This window comes from Scyliorhinus canicula, chromosome 14 (assembly GCF_902713615.1).
Source record: "Scyliorhinus canicula chromosome 14, sScyCan1.1, whole genome shotgun sequence".
Classification (NCBI taxonomy): Eukaryota; Metazoa; Chordata; class Chondrichthyes; order Carcharhiniformes; family Scyliorhinidae; genus Scyliorhinus; species Scyliorhinus canicula.
The window spans coordinates 102,292,942-102,311,099 of NC_052159.1; the positions used below are offsets into that span (position 1 = coordinate 102,292,942).

An 18,158-nucleotide genomic window follows, 5' to 3' on the forward strand; every position below is an offset into this window, starting at 1 on the left:
ACTGGTGTCGCTACAGACATGCAGGCACCCTGACCCCTGCCCACAGTATCCGTCCAGTCCACCGCCCAGTTTTGCCCATCCCCCCTCAATGCGCCACTGTGGGCTGGTCATGCCCTCACGGGGGTGGCATGTGTGTCGCCTTGGCCCTTCCCAGAGATGGTCTCCGTCAGCTGGGTGTTGCGGCACCTGTGTGTGTGTGTGGGGGGGGGGGGGGGGGGGGGGGGGCTGGGCGCACCCAAGGTCAAGATTTGTGGCCGCGTGGGATGGAGGCACCAGTGGCCTTTGACCATCAGCATGACCTCAACTTTCAGACGTGGCTTTGCCACCGTCCTGCTTGTGCTAGCAATTCTTTTTTTTTTTTTTTAAATAATTTTTATTGAAAGAGTTTTTCCATACAAACATTTACCCCTACTAATTTTTAAATTATTTACAACACAATCCCTCTAGGCAAATGTCCCTCCCTCGCCCGCCCTCTCGCGCGCACCAGTCCTCCCCCCCCCCCAGGCAACCTTAACAAACAAGGCAGCCTACAGTTTCAGACATGAGCAGCGAGCAGACTTGCCCGCGTTACAGTCGTGCATGTCCCCCCACGACCCTTGCTGCCCTCCCCTCCCCCTCCCCCTCCCCCCCCCCCTCCCCCTCCCCCCCCCCCCCCTCCCCTCCCCCCTCCCCCCCCCCTCCCCCCCCCCCCTCCCCCCCCCCCTCCCTCCCCCCCTCCCCCCCCCCCGGGTTGCTGCTGCCACGACCCCGAACGTCTATCTCTGATCTAAAAAGTCAAGGAAAGGTTGCCACCGCCTGGAGAATCCCTGTACCGACCCTCTCAGGGCAAATTTGATCCTTTCTAGCTGAATATAGCTAGCCATATCGTTAATCCAAGTTTCAAAGCTTGGAGGCCTCGCGTCCTTCCATTGAATTAATATCCTTCGTCGAGCCACTAGGGACGCAAAGGCCAGTATTCCGGCCTCCCTAGCCTCCTGTACCCCCGGTTCTACCCCGACCCCAAAGATCGCAAGCCCCCATCCTGGTTTGACCCTGGACCCCACCACCTTCGACACCGTCCTTGCCACCCCCTTCCAGAACCCTTCCAGCACCGGACATGCCCAGAACATATGCACATGGTTCGCTGGGCTTCCCAGACATCTGACACACCTGTCCTCACCCCCAAAGAACCGGCTCATCCTTGTCCCCGTCATGTGAGCTCTATGCAGCACCTTAAATTGAATGAGGCTCAGCCTCGCACACGAGGAGGAAGAATTGACCTTCTCCAGTGCATCCGCCCACGTCCCGTCTTCTATCTGCTCTCCCAGCTCCCCTTCCCACTTGGCTTTCAGCTCCTCCCCTGATGCTTCTTCCGCCTCCTGCATTATCTTGTAGATGTCTGATATCTTCCCCCCTCCGACCCAGACCCCCGAGAGCACCCTATCACTCGCCCCCTTACTGGGGAGCAGGGGGAACCCCTCCACCTGCCGTCTAGCAAATGCCTTCACTTGTAAATATCTGAACATGTTTCCCGGGGGGAGCTCAAACTTCTCCTCCAGCCCTCCCAGGCTCGCAAACCTCCCCTCTATAAACAGGTCCTTCAGCTGCCGTATGCCCACCCTGTACCAGCTCTGAAATCCCCCGTCGATGTTCCCCGGGATGAATCTATGGTTCCCTCTTATTGGCGCCGCCAACAGACCTCCCATTTCCCCCCTATGTCGCCTCCACTGCCCCCATATCTTGAGGGTGGCCGCCACCACCGGGCTCGTGGTGTACCTCGTTGGGGGGAGCGGCCATGGTGCCGTTACTAGGGCCCCCAGGCTTGTGTTGCCACAGGACGCCCTCTCCATTCGTTTCCAAGCTGCCCCCTCCCCTTCCATCATCCACTTGCGCACCATTGACACATTTGCCGCCCAGTAGTACCCCGAAAGATTGGGTAGTGCCAGCCCTCCACTGTCCCTACTCCGCTCCAAAAAGACCCTCCTCACCCTTGGGGTGCCATGCGCCCACACGTAGCTCATGATGCTACTCGTCACCTTTTTGAAGAAGGCCCTAGGGAGGAAGATGGGCAAGCACTGAAATAAAAACAAGAACCTTGGGAGGACCGTCATTTTGATTGACTGCACCCTCCCCGCCAGCGACAACGGTACCATGTCCCACCTCTTAAATTCCTCCTCCATCTGTTCCACCAGCCTGGAAAAGTTCAACTTGTGGAGGGTCCCCCAGTTCCTTGCCACCTGCACCCCTAAGTACCTAAAGCTCTTTCCTGCTCGCTTGAAGGGGAGTCTCCCAATACCCTCTCCCTGGTCCCCCGGGTGTATCACAAAAACCTCGCTTTTGCCCAAATTTAGTTTGTACCCCGAAAAGTCCCCAAACTCTGCTAATAGTTCCATTATCTCCGGCATTCCCCCTTCTGGGTCTGCCACGTACAGCAGTAGATCATCCGCATACAGCGATACTCGATGTTCCTCCCCTCCCCTAGTCAGTCCTCTCCACCCCCCTGAACCCCTCAGTGCCATCGCCAACGGTTCAATCGCCAGTGCGAAAAGTAGGGGGGATAGGGGACATCCCTGCCTGGTCCCTCGGTGGAGCCCGAAATACTCCGACCTCCTCCCGTTTGTCACTACACTCGCCGTCGGGGCCGAGTAGAGCAGCTTCACCCACTTAATAAAGCCTTCCCCAAACCCAAACCGTTCCAACGTCTCCCACAGGTACTCCCACTCCACCCTATCGAATGCCTTCTCCGCGTCCAGCGCTACCACTATCTCAGCCTCCCCCTCCACTGCCGGCATCATAATTACATTCAGCAATCTCCGCACGTTCGTGTTGAGCTGCCGCCCCTTCACGAACCCCGTCTGGTCCTCATGGATTACCCCTGGCACACAATCCTCTATTCTAGCTGCCAGGATCTTTGCCAGCAACTTGGCATCCACGTTCAGAAGCGAGATAGGCCTGTAGGACCCACACTGCACGGGGTCTTTATCCCGCTTCAATATCAGGGAGATCAGAGCCTGCGACATTGTCGGGGGCAGAACCCCCCCCTCTCGCGCCTCATTAAAGGCTCGTACCAGTACCGGTCCCACCAAGTCCACATTTTTCTTATAGAATTCCACCGGGAACCCATCTGGCCCCGGCGCCTTCCCCGCCTGCATCTGACCTATTCCCTTGACTAGCTCCTCTAGCCCTATTGGCGCCCCCAGCCCTTCTACCAGCCCCTCCTGGACCCTTGGGAACCTCAATTTGTTTAGGAAGTCCTCCATTCCCCCTCTCCTCGTCGGCGGCTCAGACCGATACAACTCCTTGTAAAAATCCCTGAAGACCCCGTTCACTTCTTGCCCCTTCTGCACTACCTTCCCGCCCCTCTCCTTCACTCCCCCAATCTCCCTAGCCGCATCTCGTTTGCGAAGCTGGTGTGCCAGCATCCTGCTCGCCTTTTCCCCATACTCATAAACCGCGCCCTGTGCCCTTCTCCACTGCGTCTCTGCCTTCCTGGTGGTCAGCAGGTCGAACTTGACCTGCAGGCTGCGCTGTTCTCCCAGCAGCCCCTCCTCTGGTGCCTCCGCATATCTCCTATCCACTTCCAATAGCTCCCCCACCAGCCTCTCCCTCTCCTGCCTCTCCTTTCTTTCTCTGTGCGCCCTTATGGAGATCAGCTCTCCCCTGATCACTGTCTTCAGGGCCTCCCAGACCATCCCCACCTGCACCTCACCCGTGTCATTCAAGTCCAGATAGCTCTCAATGCTCTTCCGGACCCTTTTACACACCTCGTCGTCCGCTAACAGCCCCACATCCAGCCGCCACAGCGGGCGCTGGTCCCGCGCCTCCCCCATTTCCACATCCACCCAATGTGGTGCATGATCAGAGATCGCAATGGCCGAGTACTCAGCTTCCCGTACCCTCGGGATCAGCCCCCTGCTCAACACGAAGAAATCGATTCTGGAGTACACTCTATGGACGTGGGAGAAAAAGGAATACTCCCTCGCCCTCGGCCTACCAAACCTCCATGGGTCTACTCCTCCCATCTGCTCCATGTACCCCCTCAGCACTTCTGCCGCTGCCGGCCTCCTATTGGTCCTTGAGCTCGATCTGTCTAGCCCGGGGTCCAGCACTGTGTTAAAGTCCCCCCCCATGATCAAGCCCCCTGCCTCCAGTCCCGGAATGAGGCCCAATAGGCGCCTCATAAAACCCGCGTCATCCCAGTTCGGGGCATATACGTTGACCATCACCACTTTCTCCCCCTGCAGCTTACCCTTCACCATCACATACCTACCCTCCTTATCCGCCACCACCTCCTCCGCCACGAACGACACCCTCTTTCCCACCAGAATCGCCACCCCCTGGTTCTTTGCGTCCAATCCAGAGTGGAACACCTGTCCCACCCACCCCCTTCTCAGGCGAACCTGGTCCACTACCTTCAAATGGGTCTCCTGTAACATTGCTACATCAGCCTTCAGTCCCTTCAGGTGTGAGAATACCCTTGATCTCTTGACCGGCCCATTCAACCCCCTCACGTTCCAAGTGATCAGCCGGGTCGCGGGACGACCCGCCCCCCTCCCCTGCCGATTAGCCATGTCCTGTTCCCTGCTCGCCCCGGGTCGACCCTCCCCTTCTGACCCGCTCCCCATGGCGATGTCCCCCTCCCCCCACCTCTCCAGTCCTCCACTTCTCGTTTCTGGTCTTTTCAGCAGCAACCCGGTGTCCCTCCCTAACCCCCCTCCCCCCCAGGCTAGGACCCCTCCTAGCCGCGATGTACCCTCCATCGTACTCCCGTAAGTCAGCTGGTTCACGCTGACCCGGCTGCTCCTGCCACACTCCGACTCCCCCCGGCTCGGGGGGGGGGGCCTCCCCCCCCTTGCCACTCCTCCCTGGCCCCGCTCCAGCGCGGGAAAGGTCGCCATTGCTAGCCACGCCCCGCACTCCTCCCCTCCCCCCTCCTCTGCCCCGCGCGCGGGAAAACGGAGGAAAGCCCGCGCTTTCGCCCTGCCACACCCCACCCCGCCATCTTCAGTTCCACCCCCGTCCCCGTCCATGCCTGTAAAGAACCCCCCCTAGGAGCCCATATCCCCGATCTGCTCTCCCCCCCCGTCCCGCCTCCCCAACTTAACATTATAAATAACAGATAAATAACAAATAACATTGTACTTAACAGTCGCCCTCTACCAAACAGCATAAATAACCATAAATAACCATGAATAACCACAATAACAATAACTAAGGGAAGTTGGCAAAGGGGGAAAAAACATCAGAAGAAAAACCACAGCAAGAGTTCAAAATCCAAACAAAGAATTCAGCTGAAAGTACCCGAGTGGCTACGGCCGCCAAGTATCCCCTGGGTCTAATTCGAGTCCAGTTTCTCTTCCTGTACAAAGGCCCACGCCTCCTCTGGGGACTCAAAATAGTGGTGTTGGTTCCTGTAGGTGACCCACAAGCGCGCTGGCTGCAGCATTCCGAACCTGATCCGTTTTGCATGTAGCACCGCCTTCGTCCGGTTGTACCGGGCCCGCCGCTTTGCCACCTCCGCACTCCAGTCCTGGTAGACCCTCACCGTCGAATTCTCCCACTTGCTGCTCCTTTCCCTCTTGGCCCACTCCAGCACTCTTTCACGGTCGCTGAGTCGCTGGAACCGCACCAGCACCGCCCTCGGGGGCTCATTTGCTCTTGGCCTCCTAGCCATGACCCTGTAGGCCTCTTCCAGCTCCAGGGGCGAAGGGACGGCCCCTGCCCCCATCAGGGAGCTCAGCATTTCTGCTACATATCCCGGGAGGTCTGACCCCTCCAGGCCTTCTGCCAGGCCCAAGATCCTCAGGTTCTTCCGCCTCATTCGGGTATCCAGCTCCTCAAAACGGCTCTGCCATTTCAGGTGGAGTGCCTCGTGCACCTCTACCTTTCCCACGAGGACCGTGGCCTCCTCCTCCCTCGCAGTCATCTCCTGTTGCAGCTCCCGAATCAACGCCTCTTGGGTCGCCTGGGCTCCCATCAGCCTGGTGGTCGTCGCATTCATTGACTCCAAGAGCTCCATTTTCAGCTCCGTAAAGAAGCGCAGGAGAGCGGCCTGCTGCTCCTCCGCCCATTTCCTCCATTCCTCGGGTGCACCACCGGCCGCCATTTTGGTCTTCTTCCCCCGCTTTTTTTTGGGAGCTGCTGTTGCTCTCTTTACCACCCCACTCCGGGTACCGACCATAAAGTTGGTCTGGTTCTCTTCAGGGAGCCTTCCCCCACCGGGATTTGTCCTTACAGCGCCGTTGGGGCCCTCCAATCGGCCCGAAAACACCTTTGTAGCAGGAGCAGCCAAACGTGCGACTTAGCTGGTCATAGCCGCAACCGGAAGTCCCTGCTAGCAATTCTTGATGACATCTTTCCTGAAAGCAGGTTTGCTCGTCTGTAGTGTAGCAAACATGCATTGGTAAGATGCATTAACATGTCATGGTATGTTTGCACTCTCTCCATTGCTCTGAGCTGAGCAGTAACATTGTCCTTCATAGGCAGAGTTGTACCATGTCGTACCAGTTGTTGTTCTATTGTTGTTGTCATTGTTGTTATTGACGTGCTTGTTGTTGTGTTTGTCACGCTCAATGACCACACCGAGTGGATAAGTCGAGTCCTTCACAAAGTTACTTGTGTCAGTGTCGTTTGTGGCATCTGCTGTTGCATTGAGCGTGCCGTCTCTGATTCCTCGGCGCTCCCCCTCTGGAATCCGGTTCAACGTGTTTTCTAACCCTGCCTCTTTATTCCATTTGAGCAAACCCACATATATTAAAATACCACTGGTGAATAATGTTAACAATCAGGTTTTACTTGCTTATCTTGAGACTGTCTTTGAGAGAGAGATTTCTTTCGAACCAAACTGAACCCTGTCTGTCCAGCTTGGTGCTCCAGAAGCAAACCTGGCCCCTCCCTTAAACGATACAATCTAAAAACACATCACATCCTTGTGTCTTGTTACAAAAGGTTCCATTGCCCCAGCAAAAACCAATGATTCTCTCCATTTACTATATCAAAGGTACTAAATAAACTTTAAAATATGAAAATTTATCATATTTGTCGCACCTATGAAAGACTCAGTTCTTTGAGGAATCGCTGTCACCTTCACTGCCTTCTGCCGCACATCGGAAAGCTCTGTCAGAGATTAACATGAATGAATCCAGGTAAGGTTACAATATTGCAAGTTATCATTATGAAGATGATCACATCTTATTCACTATTGAAAGCAAATTAACATGACATAGAATGTAGGAGTTAGTGGGTCTTTTTCAAAGTGGCAGGCAGTGACTAGTGGAGACCCACAAGAATCAATGCTTGGGTCCCAGCTATTCACAATATACATCAATGATTTGGATGAGGCAACCAAAAGCAATGTTTCCAAGTTTGCTGATGACACGAAACTGGTGGGAATGTGGATGGTGAGGAGAATGTTAAGAGGCTTAAAGGTGATTTAGAAAGGTTAAGAGTCAGTGGGAATATACATGGCAGATGCAGTATAATGTGGATACATGTGAAATTATCCTCTTTGAATGGAGAAACAGAATGGCAGAGTATTATATCAATGATGACAAATTGGGAAATGTTGATTGTCAAAGGGATCTGGGTCTAGTAGTACACAAGTGACTGAAAGCAAGCATGCAGGTACAGCAAGCAGTTATGAAGGCAAAGAGTATGTTGGCCTTCATTGCAAGAGGACTTGAGTACAGGAGCCAATATGTCTTACTGCAGCTGTTTAGGGCCTTGGTGATACCATACCTGGAGTATTAGAACAAAGAACAAAGAACAAAGAAAATTACAGCACAGGAACAGGCCCTTCGGCCCTCCCAGCCTGCGCCGATCCAGATCCTTTATCTAAACCTGTCGCCTATTTCCAAGGATCTACTTCCCTCTGTTCCCCGCCCATTCATATATCTGTCTAGATGCATCTTAAATGATGCTATCGTGCCCGCCTCTACCACCTCCGCTGGCAAAGAGTTCCAGGCACCCACCACCCTCTGCGTAAAACACTTTCCATGCACATCTCCTTTAAACTTTCCCCCTCTCACCTTGAAATCGTGACCCCTTGTAATTGACACCCCACTCTTGGAAAAAGCTTGTTGCTATCCACCCTGTCATACCTCTCATAATTTTGTAGACCTCAATCAGATCCCCCCTCAACCTCCGTCTTTCCAACGAATACAATCCTAATCTACTCAACCTTTCTTCATAGCTAGCACCCTCCATAACAGGCAACATCCTGGTGAACCTCCTCTGCACCCTCTCTAAAGCATCTACATCCTTCTGGTAATGTGGCGACCAGAACTGCATGCCGAAACCAAAGTCCTATACAACTGTAACATGACCTGCCGACTCTTGTACTCAATACCCCGTCCGATGAAGGCAAGCATGCCGTATGCCTTCTTGACCACTCTATCGACCTGCGTTGCCACCTTCAGGGTACAATGGACCTGAACTCCCAGATCTCTCTGTACATCAATTTTCTCCAGGACTTTTCCATTGACCATATAGTCCGCTCTTGAATTAGATATTCCAAAATGCATCACTTCGCATTTGCCTGGATTGAACTCCATCTGCCATTTTTCTGCCCAACTCTACAATCTATCTATATTTTGCTGTATTCTCTGACAGTTCCCCTCACTATCTGCAACTCCACCAATCTTAGTATCATCTGCAAACTCACTAATCAGACCGCCTATACCTTCGTCCAGATCATTTATGTATATCACAAACAACAGTGGTCCGAGCACGGATCCCTGTGGAACACCACTAGTCACCTTTCTCCATTTTGAGACACTCCCTTCCACCACTACTCTCTGTCTCCTGTTGTCCAGCCAGTTCTTTATCCATCTAGCTAGTACACCCTGAACCCCATACGACTTCACTTTTTCCATCAACCTGCCATGGGAAACTTTATCAAATGCCTTACTGAAGTCCATGTGTATGACATCTACAGCCCCTCCCTCATCAATTAACTTTGTCACTTCTTCAAAGAATTCTATTAGGTTTGTAAGACATGACCTTCCCTGCACAAAACCATGCTGCCTATCACTGATAAGTCTATTTTCTTCCAAATATGAATAGATCCTATCCCTCAGTATCTTCTCCAACAGTTTGCCTACCATTGATGTCAAGCTCACAGGTCTATAATTCCCTGGATTACCCCTGCTACCCTTCTTAAACAAAGGGACAACATTAGCAATTCTCCAGTCCTCCGGGACCTCACCCATGCTCAAGGATGCTGCAAAGATATCTGTTAAGGCCCCAGCTATTTTGTCCCTCGCTTCCCTCAGTAATCCCATGATAGATCCCATCCGGTCCTGGGGACATGTCCACCTTAATGCCTTTTAGAATACCCAAAACCTCCCCCTTCCTTGTGCCGACTTGACCTAGAGTATTTAAACATCCATCCCTAGCCTCAACATCCATCATGTCCCTCTCCTTGGTGAATACCAATGCAAAGTACTCATTAAGAATCTCACCCATTTCCTCTGACTCCATGCATAAATTCCCTCTTTTGTCTTTGAGTCGGCCAATCCTTTCTCTAGTTACCCTCCTTCATCACAGCTGTGATATCATCTCTGACCAGTAATGCAACTCCTCCACCCCTTTTACCTCCCTATCTATCCTTCCTGAAGCATCTATACCCTGGGATATTTAGTTGCCAGTCTTGCCCTTCCCTCAAACAAGTCTCAGTAATACGAATAACATCATTTTCCCAGGTACTAATCCAAGCCCTAAATTCATCTGCCTTACCTGCTATACTTCTCGCACTAAAACAAATGCACCTCAGACCACCTGTCCCTTTGTGTTCATCATCTCTTCCCTGTCTACTCTTCCCCTTAGTCACATTGAGTTTATTATCTAGTACCTTACTGGCTTTAGTTGCTGCCTCTTTACTGACCTCTAACTTCCTAATCTGGTTCCCATCCCTCTGCCACATTACTTTAAAACCTCCCCAACAGTGTTCGCAAAAGCACCCCCTAGGACATTGGTTCCAGTCCTGCCCAGGTGTAGACCATCCAATTGTAATGGTCCCACCGCCCCCAGAACCGGTTCCAATGTCCCAAAAAGCTGAACCCCTCCCTCCTGCACCATCTCTCAAGCCACGTATTCATTCTGACTATTCTTGAATTTCTACTCTGACCGTCGCGTGGCACTGGTAGCAATCCTTAGATTACTACCTTTGAGGTCCTACTTTTTAACTTATCTCCTTTCATTTTCATTTCATTTCCTAACTCCCTAAATTCTGATTGTAGGATCTCATCCCGTTTTTTTACCTATATCATTGGTGCCTATATGCACCACGACAACTGGCTGGTCACCCTCCCCCTTCAGTATGTCCTGCAGCCGATCTGAGACATCCCTGACCCGTGCACCCGGGAGGCAACATACCATTCGGGAGTCTCGTTTGGGTGCAGCTTTAGTCTCCTTATTGAAGAATGGATATATTAGCAGTGCTGGCTCACAGCTCCAGGGTCCCAGATTCAATAGGTCGGGTTACTGGGTTACTGGGGTAGGGTGGAGGCGTAGGCTTAAGTAGAGCGCTCTTTCCAAGGGTCAATGCAGACCTGGCGGGCCAAATAGCCTTTCTTTGTACTGTAGATTCTATGATTGCCACAGAGGGGGACTTCCGGTGACATCATGTGAAAGCAAGTCGCACGAAAGGTGGCTCCCAAGAGATTTTGATCCCCTTTGCCCATTTCCAGGGGATTTTGATATCCAAACCCAGTTAGTTGATTACGAGAACTTTTCCCAACTGAGACATGTTGAGAATGCCGAAGAAGAAACCCAATGTGAAAAAGGCCCAGGAGGATAGCCCATCTAAAGAAGGAGGGAAGATGGCTGCCGTGCCCATTACATTGGACACTCTGGCTGTGGTGATGGCGCAGGAGCTGGAAAAATCTATCAAGCAGATGGATAAGCAGATGTCTTTTATTTACTTGACCTACCAGGTAGCTGACAGCTCCACATCTCTTCATCTTTGACAGTCAAGGATGACAAAGCTCCATTGATTTCCAGTGCCTTCCCCTCTGCACTTGTCAGTTGGGAATTATGTTGGGACCGTTCTTCTGTCCCTCATGTTCTGTTCTATCTACTCCTGAAAGGATAAAAGAACAGACCTGTAAGCGTTGCTGCACCAAGACAAGGAGTCAAAACCTCCCCTCTTTGTCCTCTCCTCATTTGACTACAACAGTTTTTTTTTGGAAAAGGATATATTTGCCACTTCAGTGAAAACGTAGCTGGTTACACATTGTGATCTTTATTAAACAATTAGATATTCTATCTTGGAGACATTACTGTGGAGCTGAGTCCTTTCTTTAAAACCTCTGTCTGCTGCACATGGAGAGAGAATCAATCAACGGCAGACTATGAGGTTGGGTGGAGAGAGAGGGGACGAATCGCTCTCAGCTTCTCAGCTACTTGTCTTCTGCTCCACTGAGAAATACAAAGGGTTGACTTGTCACATGATCACCCTCTCCAACTGACCAGTAATTCAAATGTGAGTGTGTATTCCAATTCCAACTTGATTAGATCAGGTCTGGGAATGGCCCCTTTTTACCCTGGGGCCCATTGTTCAAATGATTAAGTTTGGTGGTTTGTCTCCACCAAGCAGTAGAGCTAATGGAATAAGAAAAATAATTTATTCACATCCCTTTGAGATCAATGTCTTTGATGGGCTCTGCAGACATGGGGCGGAGAGGCAGCTCACCATTGGCTGCCAGTGGTATCCGGGGAACCCGTGGCAGGGGTCAATTTCGACAGGACAGAAGATCCTGCCAGTGGGAAGGGCCAGAAAATCATGCCTATGTGCCTCCATCTCAGTGAGGTTGGAATGTGAAATGTGCAGTAAAGCAAATTAGGTAGCCATCTTGGCTGTGAGTTAGAGCCACTTTTGTATGTGTTTTAAAATAGTCTGTTTTTTTTAAAGGTCCAATTCTTGTTTCCAGCAAGTCTTTATGACAGCATAGCATGTGTTCAGCTGATACAAATGAATATACAAATTAGGAGCAGGTGGAAGCCATTTAGCTCCTTTAGTCAGCTCCGCCATTCAATAATTGTAGGAGCCACCACTGATGTATATATTGTATATAGAGGATGTCGGTGTAGGTGTTTTGTGGTTAGGCCCTGTACTACAGGTACGGGGGTAGTTCCCTGCCTGCTGGCTCCGCCAGTAGGAGGAGTATAAATATGTGTGCTTCCCGTACAGCAGCCATTTTGCCAGCTGCTGTAGGAGGCCACGCATCTTAGTGTAATAAAGCCTCAATTACATCCAACTCTCGCCTTTGTGTAATTGATCGTGCATCAATTTATTACATTAAGTTTTTAGAAGATGGACCTCTGCATCAAGCCGGATCGCCTGCAGCTGGATCCGCAATCAGACAATGCCAAAAAGGATTTGAACATTGGGTAGCCTGTTGCGAAGCATACATCCGGTCTGCACCCGACCCAATTCCTGAAGCTATGAAGATTCAGATCCTCTACATGCGGCTAAGCTCCAACGTCTTTCCACTTATCCAGGACATGCCGACTTACACAGGTGCCATGGCGCTACTGAAGGAAAACTGCACTCATCGGACAAACACGCTCTACGCCAGGCACATCCTCTCCATCGTCGTCAACTTCCTGAACACTCGAACTTGCTCATGAGAGACGCTTTTGTCACAGGGATAGGGTCCGATTACATCCAACGCGCCTCTTAGAAGGGGCCACACTCGACCTCGTGGAGACAAAAAAGCTAGCGCTCTCGCTTACGGTCATCCAGGCCTACGCCCCCGGCTGCGCGGCCCACCCCTCCTGCGCATAGTGGATTCCGCAGACGGCTGCCCATCCTGGACCTCACCAGCGACCCCCCTCAGCCAACCCCACGCCTGTGCCGCGCGGCAGCCAACCAACCCCAGGGGTCCCAAATGTTACTTCTGTGGGCAGCCTAAACACCCCCGTCAGCGCTGCCCGGCCCGGAGTGCCCTTTACAAGGCCTGTGGCAAAAAGGGACACTTTGTTGTGGTGTACCAGGCCCGCGCAGTTGCCGCTATTGTTCCGACTCCCCCCACATGCGACCAGTGGGCACCGCCATCTTCCCCTCCTCAGACCACGTGCGGCCTGTGGCACCGCCATCTTGTTTGACCCCGACCACCTGCAGCCCATGGGCGCCGCTATCTTGTTCTCCCCAGTGTCATCAGGCCGCCATCTTGTCTTCCCCACGACACGTGCGGCCCGTGGGCGCTGCCACCTTACAAGGACCCATGCCCCCCCCCCCAGGAACCACATCACCTGCCACCATCGACGACCAGCCACGTCTCGCCTCGGTCACGATTGACCAGTCTCGCCCACACAACCTGTCAACTGCTTCCACCAACGTGAAGATCGATGGGCACGAGATCTCCTGTCTGCTGGACTCCAGGAGCACCGAGAGCTTCATTCATCCCGATACGGTAAGGCGCTGCTCCCTTCCGGTACACCCCACCAACCAGAGAATCTCCCTGGCCTCCGGGTCCCACTCCGTGGCGATCCGGGAGTACTGCACCGCCACCCTCACCATCCAGGGCGTGGAGTTCAGCGGCTTCCACCTCTATGTCCTTCCCAACCTCTGCGCTGCCTTGCTACTCGGCCTGGACTTCCAGTGCAACCTCCAAAGCCTAACACTGAAATTCAGCGGGCCCCTACCACCCCTTACTGTTTGTGGCCTCGCGACCCTAAAGGTCGACCCACCTTCCCTATTTGCAAACTTAACTCTGGATTGCAAACCCGTCGCCACCAGGAGCAGACGGTACAGCGCCCAGGACAGGACCTTCATCAGGTCCGAAGTCCAGCGGCTGCTTCAGGAAGGCATTATCGAGACCAACAGCCCCTGGAGAGCCCAAGTGGTAGTGGTGAAAACTGGGGAGAAACACAGGATGGTCGTTGACTACAGCCAGACCATCAACAGGTAAACGCAGCTCGATGTGTACCCCCTCCCACGCATATCTGATATGGTCAATCAGATTGCACAGTACCGGGTCTTCTCAACTGTGGACCTGAAATCCGCGTACCAGCAGCTCCCCACCCATAAGGCGGACCGCCCATACACTGCCTTCAAAGCAGATGGCTGCCTTTACCACTTCCTCAGGGTTCCCTTTGTCGTCACCAACGGGGTCTCAGTTTTCCAATGGGAAATGGACCGAATGGTCGACCGGTACGGGCTGTGGGCCACTTTCCCGTACCTGGACAATGTCACCATCTGCGGCCATGATCAGCAGGACCATGACGCCAACCTTGCCAAATTTCTCCACACCGCCACTCTCCTCAACCTAACTTATAACAAGGAGAAGTGCGTATTCAGCACAAACCGCTTAGCCATCCTCAGCTATGTGATCCAGAACGGAGTTCTGGGGCCCGATCCAGACAGCGTGCGACCCCTCATGGAACTCCCCCTTCCCCACTGCCCCAAGGCCCTCAAATGATGCCTGGGGTTCTTCTCTCATTACGCCCAGTGGGTCCCAAACTATGCGGACAAGGCTTGTCCACTCATTCAATCCACTCTGTTTCCCCTGACAGCCGAGACTCACCAGGCCTTCAATCGTATTAAGGCTGACATCGCCAAGGCCGCGATGCATGCAGTCGACGAGGCGTTACCATTTCAAGTCAAGAGCGATGCATCAGACGTCGCTCTAGCTGCCACCCTCAACCAGGCAGGCAGACCCATGGCATTTTTCTCACGAACCTTAACACGCCTCTGAAATTCGGCATTCCTCTGTCGAAAAAGAGGCCCAAGCCATCGTTGAAGCTGTGCGGCAGCAGGAGATTCACTCTCCTCACTGACCAACGATCGGTAGCCTTCATGTTCAACAACACACAGCGGGGCAAGATCAAAACGATAAAATCTTGAGGTGGAGGATCGAGCTCTCCACCTACAACTACGAGATTTTGTATCGCCCCGGTAAGCTCAACGAGCCCCCCAATGCCCTGTCCCGAGGTACATGTGCCAGCGCACAAGTGGACTGACTCCGGACTCTGCACGACAACCTCTGTCACCTGGGCGTCACACATTTTTACCATTTCATCAAAGCTCACAATCTACCCTACTCCATCGAGGAAGTCAGGGCCATCACCAGAGACTGCCAGGTCTGCGAGGAGTGCAAACTGCATTTCTACCGGCCAGACCGTGCGCGCCTGGTGAAGGCATCCTGCCCCCTTGAATGCCTCAGTGTGGACTTCAAAAGGCCCCTCCCCTCCATCGACCGTAACGTGTACTTCCTCAGTGTGGTCGATGAGTATTCCAGATTCCCCTTCGCCATCCCATGCCCCGACATGACGTCTGCCACCGTCATCAAGGCCCTCAACACCATCTTCACTCTGTTCGGCTTCCCCACCTACGTCCACAGCGACAAGGAATCCTCATTCATGAGCGATGAGCTGCGTCAGTTCCTGCTCAACAAGGGTATCGCCTCGGGCAGGACGACCAGCTATAACCCCCGGGGAAACGGACAGGTGGAGAGGGAGAATGGGACAGTCTGGAGGGCCGTCCAGCTGGCCCTATGGTCCAGACATCTCCGGGCCTCCTGCTGGCAGGAGGTCCTTCCAGACGCCCTGCACTCCACTCGGTCGCTCCTGTGCACTGCAACTAATGAAACCCCCCATGAACGTCTCTTTGCCTTCCCTAGGAAGTCCACCTCCGGGGTGTCGCTCCCGACTTGGCTCGCAGCTCCAGGACCCGTACTCCTCCGTAAACACGTACGACTCCACAAGGCAGACCCGTTGGTTGAGAGGATACAGCTACTTCACGCCAACCCACAGTACGCCTACGTAGCATAACCCGATGGCCGCCAAGATAGTGTCTCCCTCAGGGACCTGGCACCAGCTGGTTCCCCACACACACCCCCTCCGACCCGGCACCACCCTCCCCTCCCCCGGCGCACCCCACCGCAGCCCCCGCCCCGGGACAACCCGTCCCCTGCCCCTGGACAATCCGTCCTCCCCTTGCCCACACCCGAGGATGAAGAGGATTTCGACACACTCCCGGAGTCACTGAAGACCAAACCGACACCGGAATCACCGCCAGCACTGCGGCGCTCCAGATGGCAGATCAAGGCTCCGGACCGACTGAATCTGTAACATGACCTGGACTTTTAAAACACCATCCCTCTGTACATAATTTTCCCCTCCGCCCCGCTGGACTCAATTTGTTTTTGCTCTCTGTACTTTGAAAAGTCTACCTGTACATAGTTCTCCACCACACCCGCCGGCCTCAATCTTAACAGGGGTGAATGTGGTAGTCACCATTGATGTATATATTGTATATAGAGGATGTCAGTGTAGGTGTTTTGTGGTAAGACCCTGTACTACAGGTACGGGGTAGTTCCCTGCCTGCTGGCTCCATCCAGTATAAATATGTGTGCTCCCCGTACAGCAGCCATTTTACCAGCTGCTGTAGGCCACACATCTTAGTGTAATAAAGCCTCGATTACATCCAACTCTGGTCTTTGTGTAATTGATCGTGCATCAACAATATCATGGCTGATCTGATTGTGACCTCAATGCCACATTCCCACCTGCCCTAGATGTACTTTGACTCTCTTGTTAGTCCAGAATCTATTTACTTCTGCCTTAAAAATATTTAATGTGCATGCCTCTGCCGGTCTCTAAGAGAGTTCCACAGACTCATTACCCTCTGAGAGAAAAATATTCTCCTTATCTGATTCTTAAATAAGAATCCCTTCATTTTTAAACATCCTTTCAGCATCCACTCTGTCAGGTCTCTCAAGATCTTATGTGTTTCCTAAGATCATCTATCAATCTTCTAAGCACCTCTGGGGACCCAAAATGTCCAACCTTTGCACAAGATGAAATGAAATGAAATGAAAATCGCTTATTGTCACAAGTAGGCCTCAATTGAAGTTACAGTGAGAAGCCCCTAGTCACCACATTCTGGCACCTGTTCGGGGAGGCTGGTATGGGAATTGAAGCGTGCTGCTGGCCTGCCTTGGTCTGCTTTAAAAGCCAGCAATTTAGTCCTGTGCTAAACCAGCCCCTGATAACCCCTTCATCCCAGGAATAAATCAAGTGAACTTTCTCTGAACTGTGGTTAGCACTGCTACCTCACAGCGCCAGGGACCAAGATTTAATTCTGGCCTTGGGTGAATGTCAAGGCAGAGTTTGCATTTTCTCCTCGTGTCTGAATGGGGTTTCCTCCGGGTGCTCCAGTTTTCTCCCACAGTCCAAAGATGTGCAGGTTAGGTGGACGGCCCATGCTAAATTGCCCCTTGGTGTCCAAAGATGTGCAGGTTAGGTGGGGTTATGGGGTTATGGGGATAGGGTGAGAGAGTGGGCCCAGGTCAGGTATTCTTTCAGGAGGTCAGTGCAGAAGCGATCAGCCGAATGGACTCATTCTGCATTGTAGGAATTCTATGTTGTTTGAACTGCTTCTATTGCAATTCTATCCTTTCTTAAATATGGAGACAAAAACTGTATACAACACTCCAAATGTAGCCTCAGCACATCCTGCACAACTGGAGCAAAACATCCACAATTTGTATATTCCTTTTCCCTTGTAATACACAACAACATTCTAGGTGGGAGTTTACTGCGCCCCCTACGAGTTTCTCAGCGGGCGGGGGGGGGGGGGGGGGGGGGGGGGGGGGAGGAGGCAGCCCACCATTGGTCGGTGGCACAATCTTCTGGACTCGCCAACGTCAATGGCATTTCCCACTTAATCCACCCCTTGCTGCGACTGCACGGTAGCATAGTGGTTAGCACAAATGCTTCACAGCTCCAGGGTCCCAGGTTCGAATCCCGGCTTGGGTCACTGTCTGTGCGGAGTCTGCACGTCCTCCCCGTGTGTGCGTGGGTTTCCTCCGGGTGCTCCGGTTTCCTCCCACAGTCACAAAGATGTGCAGGTTAGATGAATTGGCCATGCTAAATTGCCCTCAGGGTCCAAATTGCCCTTAGTGTTAGGTGGGGTTACTGGGTTATGGGGATAGGGTGGAGGTATGGGCTTGGGTAGGGTGCTCTTTCCAAGAGACGGTGCAGACTCGATGGGCTGAATGGCCTCCTTCTGCAGTGCAAATTCTATGTAATGTTGGCAAGGCCAGAAGATCCAGCTGGAATAGCGAGAAAATCCTCTCTGTCTTTGTATCATTTGTTGTACCTGCATAATAACTGTTTGTGATTCCACATGGATGCAGTTCATTTGTAGCAGGTGACCACGAGAGAGATGCTTG

The 18,158-nt window shown here is 52.6% G+C and overlaps 1 protein-coding gene and 1 long non-coding RNA gene across 2 annotated transcripts in view; one reads left to right on the plus strand and one right to left on the minus strand.

Moving 5' to 3' along the window:
- The window catches only part of LOC119977566, a 63,707-nt gene that overhangs the window by 11,430 nt on the left and 34,119 nt on the right, over positions 1–18,158 (plus strand). The window lies entirely within an intron of this gene.
- On the minus strand, positions 7,027–11,378 carry LOC119977567. The gene is made up of 3 exons (XR_005463222.1): positions 11,260–11,378; positions 10,911–11,059; positions 7,027–7,095 (listed from the first exon to the last, which is right to left on the minus strand). It is a non-coding gene; the product is annotated as an uncharacterized LOC119977567 (long non-coding RNA).